The sequence below is a fragment of the Piliocolobus tephrosceles genome, chromosome 13, assembly GCF_002776525.5.
Source record: "Piliocolobus tephrosceles isolate RC106 chromosome 13, ASM277652v3, whole genome shotgun sequence".
NCBI lineage: Eukaryota > Metazoa > Chordata > Mammalia > Primates > Cercopithecidae > Piliocolobus > Piliocolobus tephrosceles.
In genome coordinates this window covers 48,833,942-48,851,221 of record NC_045446.1, presented here as the reverse complement: position 1 = coordinate 48,851,221, position 17,280 = coordinate 48,833,942, and positions in this window count along the sequence as shown.

Below are 17,280 nucleotides of genomic sequence, written 5' to 3'. Positions count from 1 at the left end.
AGTAGGACTATCACTAAGGTAGCCATGTTATTGATTTTTATGTTGCATAACAAATTACCAAAAATTTATATGGCTTAAAACAGCACCTATTTATTATTTTATACTGTCCATGGGTCAGGAGAGCAGACAGCTCAACTGGGCCCTCAGGGTCTTGCAAGGCTGACCATCAAGGTGTCCACTGGGCTGCATTATTTCTGGAGTTGAGGGTCCTCTTTCTGCTCACAAAATGGCTGGCAGAATTCAGTTCCTTGCTTCTGGAAGACTAAGGCCCTCAGCTCTAGAGCCTGCCTGCAGTTCCTGAGGCCCTTTCCATAGGCAGTTCACATCTTGACAGCTTGCACATTAACAGGCCCTCAGGATAATCTCTCTCCCTTTAGTCTGCTAAGACAGTTTTACATGTAAGGTAACATAATCCAGGGAGTGACTATCCTGTCACCTTTATCACATTCTGTGAGTCAGAAGCAAGTCACAGGTTCTGTCTGCATTTAAGAGGATATGACTACAAAAGGACATGGCTCACAGGTCAGCACAGCATGTGTCTGCCATACCATACAACCTGGTGATCAACTGGGACACTTTGGAGAGTGGAAAGATGTTATTCATAATAATTCTGAGACAACAGACATAAACCAGGACTGTCCCAAGAAACCAGGGCATATGATCATCCTAGCTGCAAACAACATGGGCAGTTTACTATGAGACTAGTGGAGGCAAAGTGTGATTCTGACCAGGTGGATCTGACAATACAATTGACCATTGGTCAACATGGGTTTCAGCTGTGCGGATCCACTTATATGCAGGTTTTTTTTTTAGACCAGACTCAAATAGAAAATACAAGATCTCGGGATGTGAAACCTGCACATAGCATATAGGGAGGGCTGACTTTTTGTATATATGGGTTGCACAATTTTAGTGTGGGTGGTCCTGGAACCAATCTCCAAGTATATTGAAGGACAACTGCACTTTATTGAGCAAATTATTATTTTTTAATCAGGTTATGAAGGATGGATTTAACTTCTACAAGCAGAAATGGGATGAGAGCAGAGTATCCAGGCAGAGAGAGAAGTCTAGGCAGAGACATAGCAGTGAGGAGGAACAGGTCAGGTTCTCTGAATGAGGGAAGCCAGGCAGAGGACTGCAAAATGTGTATAAAGGTCTTCATTCCCAGAAAGTGGGCATAGAGGTTTACCTTGCTCTGTGCTCTTGGGCTGAAGTTTTCTGGGGAGAGGGCATCTCTGTAACCCTTAGTACCCCTTAGATCTTCTAGAAGACCTGCAGAAGAAAGGAGAGAGGCCTTCAGATTTCTGCATCCCAGGAGGGTTTCTGCTGGACACATACACCTATCAGGTACCCCTCATTTCATTATTCCTATAAAGAAAATCCTAGAGGAAGGAGCAAAAAGAGATCAGTTAAATCCATAAATTTGATTAATGATCTGTTAGAATTGAGATTAAATAACCACATCAGCCCACAGATCAGCTCTGCAACTGTCTTATTCAGAGTTGCAATGAGTGTGCATAATTCATTCTGTGATTGTTCCTTGAGAGCACTCTACCATGGAACACTATGTGCCTAGCTAACCTCTCTCCCTGCTTCTGGGGTGGTCTTGTTAATTTTCCATCCATCCATCTCCTTCTCTGACTTAGTGACTACTTTGACCTCACATCACTTCATCCCTCACATAGGCAAATAGGAGTGATCCTTGAGATGGCCACAAATGGGCCCTAATATGGTTTGGATGTTTGCCCCAAAACATCCAAATCTCATGTTGAAATGTAGTCCCCAGGGTTGGAGGTGGGGTCTAATGGGAGGTGTTTGAGTTACGGGGGGCAGATCATACATGAAAGGCTTGGTGCCTGCCCCATGTTCATGAGGAAGTTCTCACTCTATTAGTTCATGTGAGAACTGGTTGTTTAAAGAGCCTGACATCTCTCTATTGCTCCCTCTCTTGCCAGTTAACATAACTGCTGTCCTACCTTTCTGCCATGAATGTAAGCTTTCTGAAGCCCTCACCAGAGGCAGATGCTGGCGCCATGCTTTTGTACAGTCCATAGAACCATAAGCCAAATAACCTCTTTGCTTTATAAATTAGTCAGCCTTAAGTATTCCTTTTAGCAACACAGATGGACTAATATAACCCTCTGCTGCCACTAGTCCACTGGTTAGGTGACACTTGCTAGCATCATATGGAACCACTTCTGGGAAAGGGTCAAGGAAGATACCCTGGAGGATGAGCCATTTGGTTCAGATGGGTTCTGTTGCCAGCTCAGGCTCCAGCTGAGAAAGGTGAGATGGAGACACTGAGTCATAGCCATGCCAAGCTCTGATGGCTCCTCAACTTCCTACTCAGGAGAAGAGGATGAGTCTGCATTGTGTGCTCTTGGGGAGTAGGAGGCAGGTCCACTTGATTGGAGCAAGGAAAGGAAAGAGGGAGCCAGGCAAATCCAAAGATCTGGAGCACATCTGTTCCTCTCCATTACAAAGCAAAAGATAAAATTTCCCTGATATTCATTCATTCCTTTATTCAACAGCTATTTATTGATCTTCACTTATGTGCCAGGCACTGGACTTGATACTGCAAGCTTAGTGTTAACCAAAACAAAATTTCTACCTTCACAGATCTGACAGTCTTGGGTAAATGTTGAGAGTGGAGCAGTAACAAGGAAGAAAACAAGTAAGTAAAAAATAGAATAAAGGAAATGGGGCGGTGGAAGGGCATACTTGATTAAACACAGGGAAAGGAAGTTAGCTCTAAGCAAGTGACATTTTATTTGAGAAGTGAAGGATGAGAAGGGTCCAGTAATACCAAAAGCATCTCAGACAGAGGAAAGAATGTATACAAACGTCCTGAAGTGGGAAAGAGAAGTTGGAAAACCCCTGTGTGGTTGAAGTTTCTGAGTGAGCAAGGGGCTGGCTCAGAGTGAGACAGAATTGTGATCAGAACTAGTTCACAACAGACATGTAGGCCAAAAGAAGTTGGATTTTCTTCTAAGTCCAATGGGAACCTCTTGGAGGGTTCTGAAAGTATCACACTGGTCTATTTTGAGGCAGTCAGATCTGAGTCTTGGAGATGTTCAAGGATATTTCTAGAAGTGAATTGGAGAAGAGTCATCATCATAGGGTACTTAAGGCCATGAGGTTAAAATCAGAACACTGGGCTGCCTTCTTGCCATTAGAGTTTGTGTTATCTCACAAGCATAGAAAATGCAGCTGAATTTCTAGTTATTCAAAGTTTTGTAACAAAATCTTCTGCCTGAGGAGAGGAGAGATCAGCTATAGAACCGGAGAATGTAAACATTTCCTCCAGAAATCAGTATGCTTCTGTGCTGTGTCCAGCAACGTGGTATGATGCAGGAACCAGAGGCCAGATGATGGGAGTACTTCCATGCTGAAAGTTATCTTGAATTTAAAAGAAACATGGAGAGCTGGTATCACTGGAGTCCAGTTATGGCTTCATGGAGATTTTTTTTTTGCTCATAATTCTATTATAGTACATATTTGAAAATTTTCAGAATAAAAAGTTAAGTACAGGGACAAAGAAGAGAACTTTCAAGTTAAACATGTATTAAATATAGCCCCTCATAAAAGCAGAGATTTATTTAGTACCCACCATGTGCCAAGTACTGTGCCTAGTACTTTACTCAGAGCAAGTCTGGGAAGGAGGTATCAGTATCCTCATTTTACAGATGAGAACACTGATACTAAAATAAATTAGTGGCAAGATCTGCCTAATTCTACTTCTGCATAGGATGCCGTAGGTATAGTCCATGAATACAGGCATATGTTGAAAAAAAGTATTCAAACGTTCATGGCAATGATAAAAACCAGATACAGAAGGGTGGTTCCCTCTGGGAAAAGTGGAATCAGACATGGATCAAAGAAGAGTACACAGGGACAGATACTGTACCCAAAGCAAAAGACTGGAAGCAAACATTACACAATGTAAAATCTGATAAAGCTGATGGTGGGAATACTGGTATTAGTTATAGTGTTTGCTATACATTTCAGAATGTTTGAAATATTCATAATAAAAAATAAAATTAAACAGATGAAATGTGCACAGACCTTGGAGACAAGTTATGGTTTTGATCACCAACATTAATTCTGCCCAGGAAATGTCAGTGGGTGAATCTCTACACATTGCAGCCACAACATGAACATTAAGAATACGAGGACTGAACTAACTTCATCATGTCTCTAGGAAGCTGGGCACTAGCTGATAAATTTACATCTAAACAAAAGGAAGTTTACAGCTCACAAATACAAGTCATGCTGAAGTTATGGTCATGAGAAGCAGTGCCGGGCAGGGCCCAAAGGACTAGAGTGCAGGAAGGAGAAAAATATCCTCAGTTTGAAAGAGCCTGGTCTCTGGACCCACACAGGCCTGGAAGGTGAGCTCAAGAAGGAAGGTCTTCTGGGTATAAAAAATATATGTGTTAAATGCACCCTGCATAACAAGAACTCTGTTAGGTGCTCTGCACACATTATTCCATTTAATCTTCAAAACAACCTAGGAGATAGCTATAACTGTACCCATTTTAGAGATGAAAAAACCTGAAGCTCGGAAAGATTAAATGACCTGCACAAGATGCACAGTAGTAAGCTGAGGTATCCAGATTCCCATCCAGATCTGTCTGATTTTAATGCCGCTGCTCCTTCCATTTCCATCAAGATGCCACTCTGCGAATTCCTTTCACCTGAGTCCCTTGTCGCCTGCTGAGATAGCCCCCCTCTCTACCTGCACCAGCTCAGCAGGAGCAAGATCTGTTTCCCAAAAGACCAAGGAAAAAGAAGGTAGTCAGGTGGCAGAAGAGAAGCCAAGAGGAAGTGCGAGTGGGGACCCCTTTTCAAAGGCAGCATGCGGGATGATTTACATCGTGCTCTCTGGTTCTGACAGTGTGGCCAGGAAGAGTATTCCCGGTTTTTACCAGGGAGACTAACAGAATGGCAAGACGAATACACCAATGGTCAGGTGCAATGGCCACAGGATTCTCCTGAGAAGGTAAGTGAGGATGATGAGGGTGATCCCACTGCTGGAGCAACTTCTATAGGCAGCAAGTACCCCTGGTTTTCAGGGCAATGTGTCAACTGGGCCCACAGAAGAAAATAGAAAATAGGAAAATATATCTAAAGGGGAGAAGGGCATAGGAAAGCTAACACAGTCCACGGTTGGGGATGGTACTGAAAACAGTTCCAGAGGTGACACCCGCCAAGAGAGGGATTTCTAGGTGCCTAGAGCAAGTGGCCTCCCCAGTAGGGAGTACCTGTGGAGATAGAAGGGACCTGCTTGCTTCATGCTTCCAATATGTTTAAGAATGGCAACATTCACAATTGTTTTCCTTGAACAGCAGACTTTTTAATACAAAGGGACTATTACTTTTACCTTTTTCCCAGAAGGAATTTCCCAGTGGAAAAACAAAGACCAATGGTGTGGCAGACACTTAAGCATGTAAATTCACTCCAAAGAAAGAGTTAAAGTGCTTTCTAATATAAATTGGTTTTCGGTATTTCAGTGCCAATATAATTAGATTGTAACAAGCAAAGCCCTGTAACATAACACAGCGAAAATTTGAAAATTTGATTCTGCCTGGCAAACAACCAAGTCCCTGCGTGTGCGCAAACCTGACATTAATAAGCTACAAGAGATTACATGATTTAGAAAAGAAGCACTTGGTGTTACCAAATCAAATAATAGATCTCTAGGCTATAATTAGGAGAATTGGGACTCAACAATGAAGTCATAATACTGTAATTTAGCTGTGAGTAACAGAGCCACGGAGTCACATTAGGAGGTGGGATAGAGTCTCAGTAGTGTGCAGCTCCCAGTGGGGCGGTGGCTCCAGCACCCCGCACACAACCACCTGTTGGCACCATGAAGTCACATGATGAATGCTGGCCCTCTGTGGCTGCATGGGACCCTAGTGCTTCAGACATACCACTTTAAACATGAAGCTCCCCAGGGACAACTGAGGGGGCAGAGCTGCTGCCAGGGCCATGTGGGCAAATTGCTGCCCCAGAGTGCTTTGGGAGCTAACAAAAGACACATTAAAAACACAGAAACATACACATAAACAAAGCAAAACAAACACTGTTAAAAAAAAAATAGAAAGAGAGTGAGAGAGTCCATCATTTATAGTCCCTGAGCTGTAGGGGATTGTCAGGTTGGGCAAGTGCATTTTTCCTCTGAAATAGTTTCTATGTAGAATAGGCAGAGCTTTACTCCACCACCTCCCAGCAGAGTAACACAATCTGTGCTCTTAGGTCATAAAACCATACAATTTCACATGGAAAAGAAATCCTAGCAGGGCTTCTTAACCTGGAGTTCCCCAAGGGGGTCTGCGGATAGAACTAAATTTCAGTATAATTGGTTTTCGCTGTAATCCTGTGTATTTTATTTTATGCATTTTAAAACATTATTCGGGTAAGCGGGTCTGTAGCAGATGCTGGGAGTGCCCCCTTGCACAGCTCTCCAACCTTTCAATATGCCCCAGGTGGCTTCCAACTGTCAGTATCTGAATCTCTGGGTCTAAGGGCTCTCTACCTCACCAACTATGCAAGGAACCACTGCCTGGATGCCCACACATGGCAGGCTGGAGGTGCCAGGGTATTAACACCCTCAGGAGTAGGTGTATAATTACCCCAGCTCCCACACCCTTCAGGTAGAAAAATTCTGACAAGTGGTTTTGCGCCTTTTCCAGAGTATCCTGCAGGATTAAGCTCCAGTTTCCCACTTTATTGGCTTTCTTTCCTTTTATACTTCTCTATAGGTATCTTCTGTAACTCTCAAATACGTTACTTGCACTTAGAATCTGCTTCTGGGAAAATCCAAACAAAGATAGAGTTCACAGGTCAACAGACTGCCAAAAGGATTCATGGTAATTAAAAAAAAAAAAATTAGGAAGCCTTACCAGGTATATCTCAGGTCCTCCCCTTACTCTAATCACCATTTCATAGATTAAGAAACTGGGGCAGAGAGAGCTAAGTACCTTGTCCTACAAAAAGGAGTTAAAGCATGACTGTTGCTTCTTTTTGGCTATCGTTGCTCTTATGATCATATCTTGCTTACTGATTCATTTTCCACATTTAACTTTTGCAATCTGATTTCTCTTCTTTCCTTATTCTTTCCCAAATTCTCTCCATCAGCAGCCATGGGTCCAGCATTGCAGGCCCTTTGACTGGATGCTCTTTTTTTTCTTTTTTTTTTTTTTTTGTATTTTTAGTAGAGATGGTGTTTCATCATGTTAGCCAGGGTGGTCTCGATCTCCTGACCTCGTGATCCGCCCGCCTCGGCCTCCCAAAGTGCTGGGATTACAGGCGTGAGCCCCGGCACCCGGCCTAGATGCTCTTTTCTGTTCTGCCCTGAATGCATTTGGCAGGAGCCTTGCTATGCATGACCCTATTCCTGTGGCAGCTGCTCCCAGGCCTGAGCCGCAGCAAAGTGTAGGAGAAGAGTCTCTCCCACATTCAACACAAATACCATCTCCAAACATTTAGTTGCTCTTGGAGCCTGATGGCACCTTTGTATAAGCTTTCCCTCTTCCAGGATTCCACAATAGGATTTAGCACAGGGATGAAAAGTAGTGTGCTTATTTTATTTACATTTATATCATTTCCCTATAAAGGACATTGTTCTAATTATGATTTTAAACAACTTACAGAAATATTACACTATAATAAAGAGAGCATATTCGTATATCAGGTAGAAAAATATAAAGATACAATTATATTAGGAAGCCAGGAGTAAAGTTACACAGAAAAAAATGTAGCCATTTTAATAATAATAATAACAGTAATAATTATGCTATTTACGATTATTTTATGTAATCTTCACCACTTCCTCAGGATATTGGTATTATTGTTTATAGATGAGGAAACTTCCTTGGGTGAGGAAAGTCCCAGAAAGTAGTTTAACATATTGACATTAATTCCTCAATTTTAAAAGTTAACTTCTTCTTTCTATACTCTCCCTTCTTGTAAGAAATTCCCCCCTCCCCTTCTTGCCTCCAAATGGGAGAATTAATCTTGGCTTGCTGTGAGGACAACAATCTGACTAAATTCTTTCTTGTCTCATTTTGAATGACTTGTCAGGTCTTTCTGTGACTGTATCCCAGTTAGTTAATACGAATCTCTAAGTTTTATAGGTTTTGACATAGAAAATAGAACAGAAAAATCTTTTCAGGTATTGTGGATAGGTTGTCTTCAGGCAAGGTGGCTTTTCAATAATTCCCCAAAGCTACATCCAAGATGGTCAGGATGTCCAGGCAGGAAGCAAGTGTCAGACAAAGAGACAAAGAAAGAAAACTTAGGCCAGGCTGAATTTATTTGTGGGCCCTAAAAGACAATTTCTTTGATACAATAGCCTTACCCTTTATTGTCTATTTCTCAGCACCACAACATGATAATTAAGAAAAAGAAGAAGAAAACTATCTATGTGATTTCCCTATTCTAAAACTTTTGTTGCATCACGATTATTGAGTATTAAGATTTAGCTGCCCTGAAGTTTTCAATATATATTTTAAGTAATCTAATTATACCTTCAAATAACAGTATACTTCTTTACAGTTATACATGAAGATACCATGTAATAGATTATTCCCAATTCCTCCCTCCTTTTCTTTTATGCATTGCTGTCATTCATTTCACTTATCCATATGCTTATCCAATATATTGCTACTATTATTACTTTAAACAGTTATCAATTCAAAGTAAGAAAAACTAAGACTTTTTCTTACCTTCATTTACTCTTTCTCTGACATTCTTCCTTTCATTTTGTAGACCCAAGTTCTGACTTAAATAATTTTCTTTCTGTCTGAAAAACTTTTTATATTTCTTGTGAGGAAGATGCACTGGTGATGAATTCTCAGTTTTTCTTTATCAGAGAATCTCTTTGTTTCTCCTCCACTTTTGAAAGATAATTTTACTGGGTATAGAATTCTAGGTTGCTATTTATTTTTTTTTTAACACTGTAATTATTTAGCTCTACTCTCTTTCTACTTGCATGGTTTCTGATGAGAAGTCTGCTATAATTATCTTGTTCCTCCATGGGCAAGGTTCTCCCCAAGATCATCCCCCACCCAGGCTTCTTTCAAGAATTCCTTTTTTTTTCCATTTTTTGTTTTTTTAGGGGTTTGACTACAATATGCCTAGGTATCGACCTTTGTATTCAATGAAACTCTTTGAGCTTTCTGAATCTGTGATTTGGTCTATCATTCATTTCTGAAAATTATTAGCCACTATTACTTCCAATATTTCTTCAGCTCCATTCTCTCTTTCTTCTTCTGGTATTCCAACTATACATATGTTATACCTTTTCAAATTATCCCATAGCTCTTGGATGTTCTGTTGGGTTTTTAACCCCTTATTTTTATCTTTGCATTTCATTTTCAGAAGTTTCTATTGACCTATTTGAAAGTTCACTGATTATTTCCTTTCTCATGTCTACTGATAAGCTCATCAAAGGCATTCTTTATTTCTGTTACAGTGTTGTTGATTTCTAGCATTTCCTTTTGATTCTTTCTTAGAATTTCCATCTCCCTGTTTACATTACTCATCCATTCTTGTATGTTGTCTGCTTTCTCCATTAGGGCCTTTAACATATTAATCATAGTGATTTTAAATGCCATGTCTGATAATTACAACATCTGTGTCATATCTTAGTCTAGTTCTCTTGCCTGCTTTGTCTCTTCAGACTGTGTGTTTTTTCTTGACTTTTAGAATGCCTTATAATTTTTGTTTGTTGAAAGACTGACATGTGCTGAGTTGTAGAAACTAAAGTAAATAGGGCTTTACTGTGAGGATTTATGTTAAGCTGGTTAGCACTGGGGCTATGTTAATATTTCTGTAGCTGGTGCTAGAGATTTCAGATTCCTCTAGTGTCCTTGTTTTTGTTTTCTTTGTTGTCCTCGGGCTTTACTAAGTACTCTTCCTTGGAGACAGTCAGTGACCTAATGGTTCTATTGGCTGTAATCCACTGTTACTATGCTGGAGTCCTATTGGTGTAGTGGTAAAGTTTGTTAGGATAGAAATATTCTATTACTTATTAAATCCTGGTATTTAGTAGGTGATCTTTTAGTCTGTGGGCTGTAACTTGCACAAGTGTTTCTCTATTGGTATGGCACTTTTCCTTCTTAGATGAGATGGGAAGGCTAGACAGGTCTGGGGTGAGAGGAATGAATGATCTTCCTCTGGGTAGAATAAGGCTCTGATGAAGTCTTTCTCCTCCCTCCCCACCGGAGGGTTGCACTCTGTTATGAAGAATGCTCTGGATATATTTCACAGTGGTTATTCTTCCCCTTCTTTTGCCAGAGTCATTAGAGGTAAAACCCGCAAGAATGTGGTGCTTCCTCAGACTGCAGCCCCCAGGAGTTTCTTGCTCCCATATTATAATGCCCACACTCAGCCTCAAACAATTAATCAATGTTACCATTTTACTGTTCCTGCCAGTTTGTGGCTCCAGCAGCTTCTGTTCCAGATAAGCTGATCTCAGCTCTGTCTCCCTGGATCTACCTGTCTCCCCATATTTTGGGGTATTGGTTTACCTTGTCATCTCACTTTGCAGATGGGTCAAGAAAAATCATTGACTTTTAGTTTTCTCAGTTTTTTTCTTACGGAAAGGATGGAAGTGATGAATTCTAAACTTTTTTTACATGTCAGAGCTGAAACTGGAAGTCCAGCACTGAGATTTCTTACTCTAGAGTAGAAGAAGCTATTGACATGGAAAGAGAATTCTATCCCTTTCTACCTGAGGCATTTGGAGAGAAAAAATAGAAACAATGGGAAAGGAAAAGAAGCTCTGATGCCAGGGTTTTTATTTTTCCTCCTGTTCATCTCAGGGCTAAACTTTAAAGGGGAGTAGCTTAGAAACATTCAGATAAGGAGAGGGAAAGCAGGGGCAGAAGAAGAGTATGAAGCAGTATTCTGCCCTGCGTCAGTTATAGGACTCTGGGGAAAGAGTACCTGCTGGCAGCTGCCCACCTCCTCTAATACTCTCTGGCAGTACAAGAGAGTTAGTAGGAACTGCTGGCTCACTGCTTTCCTGAGTTTCTCTTGGTTTACATGCAGTATGTTCAAGACTCAGAAGTTCCTGAAAGTGATTTAAAAGGCAGCAGATTTGGGATGCAATGGACTTGTCGTAGAGTCTGTCATAACAAAAGTAAAGATGACTCCCAGCCGAGGATAAAGAATGGACGCCAGGGCTGGTGGTATCCCGGCAGAGGCAGAGCTGCAGATGAGTCAACAGTGCCAAGGAGAGCTGAGATGAAGATCAGTTAGCCAGGGAGGGTTACAAGGTTCAGATTAAACTGAAAGAGTGAAGCAAGGCAAAGGAAGGCATGAAGGCATTTGCCATGGGCTCAGCTGCAATAGGACAGGTGCCATCAGGCAGAAGAACACACTACTTCTTAGTCCAGAGAATCTAGAGGACAGTACAATAATGCCTCATGGATCTTGAGGGCCCTTCTTCCCAACGAGCGCAAGGTCCCAGATCAGACCCTCTCCTCCGCGTATACCAGGATGCCATCTTGATTTGTAGCCAAAGGTAGGAAAACAAAATCCTAAAGAGACTCTTTCGATTATTTGGTCAGATTAAAATTACAGATTGAACTAATTACATTTTATGCTAACCATTAGGTAACACATGAAGAATCAGAGAAGTTCAGAAATTTAAATAAAATGCATGTTCTCTGTGTCCACCTGAGTTTATTTGGGGGTTGTGATTCCACTACATTCTTCTGTCCGTTACCCTGACTTATGTTCTTTATAACACATCATGATCTGAAGGTTTCTTATTTATTTGTCTGATTTGTATGTCTACCTTAGCAGAAAGAGCGCTTCAAGGAAACAGCAGCCTGGACTTTGTCTCATTTGCCACTGGAAAGTTAACCCGGAGACTAGGGTCTGGTTCACAGAAGGTGCTCAATCAATACTTGTTGAATGAATGGTGTTTTGTAAAGCCTCTTTGTCAGGTGAGACATATGGGTGTAAGGATTGTGAACCTCAAATAATTCAAGTAATTATTTTAATTATTTAAATCTCATAAATTATTTTAATTAACATTTATTAAGTGCCAAAACACTTTACATATGTAGACTCATTTAAATACTTACACCACCACCATGAAGTCAGCAATATTATTATCCAATTTCTAAATGAGAAAATGAAGGCACAGAAAGGTTAGGTAACCTGTCTAGGTCACCGAGCGCACGAGAGTCAGGGCCAGGGTTTCAAACAAAGCATTATGGCTCCAAAGCTTATGCTCCCATCCACCATGCCACACTGCCTCAAAATCTCAAGTGTGGCCTCAGCTCACCGCCTCCTTCCCCTCCTCCCTCACACCAGATGAGCCACAGACGGTTAAGTAGGCAGCGAACACTTCTCAAGATGTTTTCATCGATTTTGCCAACACTCAGCTGCTTTATCGGCTCTGATGAAACATTTGTGACAACCACAGCAATTGCAATGATCATTTCCATGCTGAAAACATTTGCCTACAAAGCAGACATTTTCTCTTCAAAGTAAACACTGGTGCTGCTGAGAGGCGGCTGCCCATACCCACGCGCACCCTGCTTCCTCTAAATGCCTCGAAGGCAAAATCCCCCCCAAGCGATGATGACAACAGAGAACAGGATGTGGGCTTCTCCTCCAGGAGACCTCGTCTGACATTCTCAGGCCAGTCATGAGGTGTCTCCCCTCATCCCGACCTGTGAACCCGAAACCCAACCCTTACTCCACACATGCTAACAACACTAGGCACAGAGCAATCACCCTTCCTGATTATGTGTCTGGTCCCCATCTTGGCTGCATCATGAGGGTATGGATGATGCTTTATTGATCTTAAACCCAGCACTCAGTGCATCTGCTTCATTAATTAGTTAATTGTAAACAGAAGAAGGTGTTGAAGCCCCCTGAAGCTGGTCCTATTAAGTTCAGAAGAAAATAAGATAGAAATCAACAGTGTTGGGTAGAGAGAGGAAGAACCGCCCTAGAGTAGAATTTCCCTAAGTATGTTTCAGTAAGTCCTACTCCAAAAGATATTAATAGGGCATTTGGTGGGAGGGTGGGGTGGGGAGACTCTCATTGCCAAATAAGATGAATATATGCAGAATTAAGTTGAATTAAAGCAAAAAAAGCATCTTTCTGGAGGACTTATCAGAGCCTTTGGCATGTCAGAATGCCTGGTGAATCCCCAGAACGGGCATGAATGTATAGCATTTTGCAAATGCATTTGACCATAGGCCTGTTTCTTTTCCAGGCATTTCAGCATCCTAGTGGACTATAAAAACCAACTTGAAGAAATGCTGCCTGCACAGGAGAGGACAGAACCTCCTCGGTCAGTATTTTATGTGGGCATGGATGGACAGATCACAGAAAGCTGATCATTAGCGTGGCTGAAGTCTTCCTGAGACTAGAGAGATCCAGATGGCAGCTCTGTAGGAACAGCCTCTCAGACACATGGAAGAATGTACTGCAGACATAACAAAATGGACCACTACATGCTAAGTCCCATGCTGGATCTTCTCAGGAAACTAATTCAGCCTCCGACAGCCCTGGGAGGTCAGTGCTAATATCCATTAATGAGGAACTCCAGGACTGTGGAGGCTGGCCAGTGGACTTTTGCGGAAAAGATGGGAGTCTTCCAAACACAAATCCAGTGGCTTCTCTACATTACCTAGCTGCTTAAATAAAGACAAAAACCCAAAAAGTGTGAGCAGTTCACCTCTCTTTCAAGGCTGTGGGGTCTGCAATACCATCTTCTTGAAGAACCTGACCAGAAACGAGCTTCACCTGGAGCAAGATGGAGACCTCTCCCCAAGTCAGAGAGAAGCTCTTCTCATACCTCATCTACACACCAAATCACGAACTTTGCCAGTGTTCTTAAGTGATTGTGACTGTTTCGTTTTCGAAATATCAGTCGGCCTGTTGGAGTAATTTTATACTTAAATTATTTAAATGCAATCTATCCATTGAAGCAATTTCCCCTGCACAGGAGAAGTGTTTTCTTTTTTAGGGAACTGAAGCATGATAAATAAATGAATAAAGACTTGTAGCAGTGTTTCTCTCTCTCCTGAAGAAAGCACTTCAGCGGCGAGTCCCTCTTGTCAGAAATCTTGGAACTCATAATATTCCCTGTGGTTCTGCCGCTCAGCATTAAAAATAACCAAAGACTCGAGTCACAGTTGTGTTTTTTTTCTAGACACGAAGCACATTTTACGCCACAATGCCCGGGATGACACAGGGACAGTGCAGCGCTTGCTAATATTCTCTACTGCCTCTCTCCCCAGGCCTGCAAGCAGTTAGAATGGCTTAGTGGTGATCACAAATGCTGTCCCATTTGGAAAGCACTTCTTTAAGGCAGCACCGATTAAAATTCATGAAAGGCGGCTTGCTTGCATAAATAAATTAAAAGATGCAAAACTAAAGTTTAAACACCCATACACAACTAGCATTTTGCAAACACCATATGCACCGCGGTTCTCAATTCTGGGCTGTCATGCAAGAAGTAGGGAAAGAGGCCTCATTGGGTTTGAATGCATAAAACTGGGAGCACCTTGATCACCTTCGGCACAAAGGAGTCTCAGCAGCAAAGTATGAACTAATTGATTTGCACCTTTTCTAAATGCATATGGATTTTAGGGGAGAATGCCAATATCTGGAGAGTATTGTTAAAAAAAAAACTAAAAACAGAATGAGCACAGATTTTGCAATTGGACAATGCCAGGTCCTAGCTCTTAAAATTACTATGTTATTTTGGGTAAATCATGGACAGTCTCTGATGCCCAGTTTTCTCATCTGTAAAATAAGCATAAGACAACTAACCTCTAACCTTAGATTGTGGTGTGGAAAGTAAGTGATATGCCACACGCAGGTCAGCTAGCAGAGAGGAGGTGCTCATAAACGTTTAATTCCCTTCCTCCTGCCTTTATCTTACATTTCTACAGTGGTGGCCTTGTGAAAAAGGAATGAGCCCTGGGGTTAGAAGCTTTAGAGCTGAGCCCCAGATCTGCCACTCACTGGCTGTGTAACCTCAGAGAACCAATTTCATCTCTCTGAGCCTCAGTTTCTTCCTTCATAAAGTGAAGATGTTAACATCACCCCTCTCCCAAATGTATATAACATCTATGAGGTATCTGGTCGTTTCAACATTATATGGTAGACATGTCTTATCACCATTTCCTTAGTGAAGAAATCTTAGAGATTTTATTTTCCCTCCAGAACTCTAAGGTAGAGAGTGTATAGTGCATACATTCTCTCTCTAAGATAGAGAGCTCTGGAGGAAAAATAAAATCTTCTCTAAAAATACATAACTGTAATGACATACCTCACACAGATTTGGAGTTCAAATCTGCACCATCCATGTTGCTGGGTGACCCTGCCCCACCTCCCTCCCCGCTGCCCCGCCTGAGCTTGCAACATGGGAAATTAACAAAAAATAAATAGGTCTCACCATTGCCTTAGTATCATCAGGAAACTGATGGTAAGAGATGAGACAGAGTGAGCCCAAAGTGACTTAGCAGATGTGTGACAGAGTCAGGACCAAAAAGCACATGAGCCTAGCTCCCCCAATTCCACTGCATGTGAGGTATTGGCCCTCCTCCCACTCCAGTGCCTTTTTGCTGACTCTGAGGCAGCTCAGGATCTGCCCGGGAGAAACCTGGTCCAGGTTTCCTTCAGCTGTGGGCATTTAGCGGCCCGCCCCACCCTGATGGAATGAATATGATTTCATACCTAAGCTCCAAAGCCTTGCTGCCATATTCTGATTATTCAATGCAGTTGGCATCAATGGGATACATTCCAATCTATCTAAGGAACAAGTATGCTCTTTTCTGAATACCATAAGCTGCTGTCCTCAGAGAGGGAGAGGCTGGAGCTGGAGCTGGAGTTCCACAAAACCTTCACATGGGAGAGGTGAGTTCATGGGAGACCAGCTTAAAGCAGGCTTGAAATATGTTCCCCTTCATGAGCTGGTTGGGTGGGGGAATCACATCAGAAGCCTGGGAACCTCCATCTGTCATTCTCTATCTGGAGCTCTCTAGCAACATATTAAACCTCAGGGAACACCAGGAATCAGGGCCAGATCCAAGAGGGAAAATTCTAAAACACATTGTATCTGTCAGTAGTCTTGGAGGGGAGCAAAAGAAATAAATTCTGGCTAATACAATCAAATTAAAAGTGTGAGAGGAATTTATAAAGAGGGTATCGGGGAAAATAGTCTTCAATAGGTAGAATGGTAATCTGAAATTCTCCTTCCAAAAAATACCTAGAAATGCTAGAAAGACATGATAAACAAACTATGTATTTTAGCTTTATTTTTTGGAGAGATGGGTTCTCACTATATTGCCCAGGCTAGTCTTGAACTCTTGCTCTCAAGCAATCCTCCTGCCTCAGCCTCTGGAATAGCTGGGGTTGCAGGCATGAGCCACCATGCCGGGCTATATTTTAACTTTTAGGAGCTTGTAAGAAAGTAAAAGAAATCCCTGGGTCAATTAAAATAAAGAGGAAACTAGACCCTTGTGAGCTGACCCTGAACCACCCTAGTAAGTAGGTAGGGAGGCGTGAAAGAGCATGGGAAGTGCCAATATCATTGACCTAAAAGCTTGGCTTTTTATGCCTACCTTGGAACAAAAGACCAAATCTTAACACCTGAACAAAGACATCTGCATAAAGCCAGAACACTCAAGGGGTTACACCATGTATAAAAGAAAAGACTTGAAAATCCACTCAACCTAGTCTCTGTGTACAAGGATGCTTGTCTGTACTGATTGAGCTCTGGAGGGAAAATCAAATCTTCTCTAAGAATACATAACTGTAATGACATACCACATACAAGTTTGAAGTTCAAATTTACACTATCCATGTACATTTTTGGTGACCCTCCCCACCCCCACCCCTGCCCTGCAACACAAGAAATTAACAACAACAACAAAAATAGATCTCAAACAAGAAATACTTGGAGTACCTGGCAGATGCAAGGTTTATGTCATTATTTTCCTTATTTATGTAACTCACAGTGAAATTCCTAACTAATACAATGAGGACAAAGTCTGAGTCAAGACGGTAGGAAAAATAACAGGGCCATGTTTTCAAGAAAATTAGATAATAGAAATATTGGAAAATTGTAAAATAATAGTCTAGCTCATTAAAAGCAAAAAGAAACAGAACATGAGAAATGAGAAAGACATTAAGGAAAAGAGTCAGGCAGATTTTTTTTTTTAAAGATCCAAAAAACAGTAATAGAAGTAAAAATTGTTGCCATTGAAATTTAAAAGAAACACAACACAACAA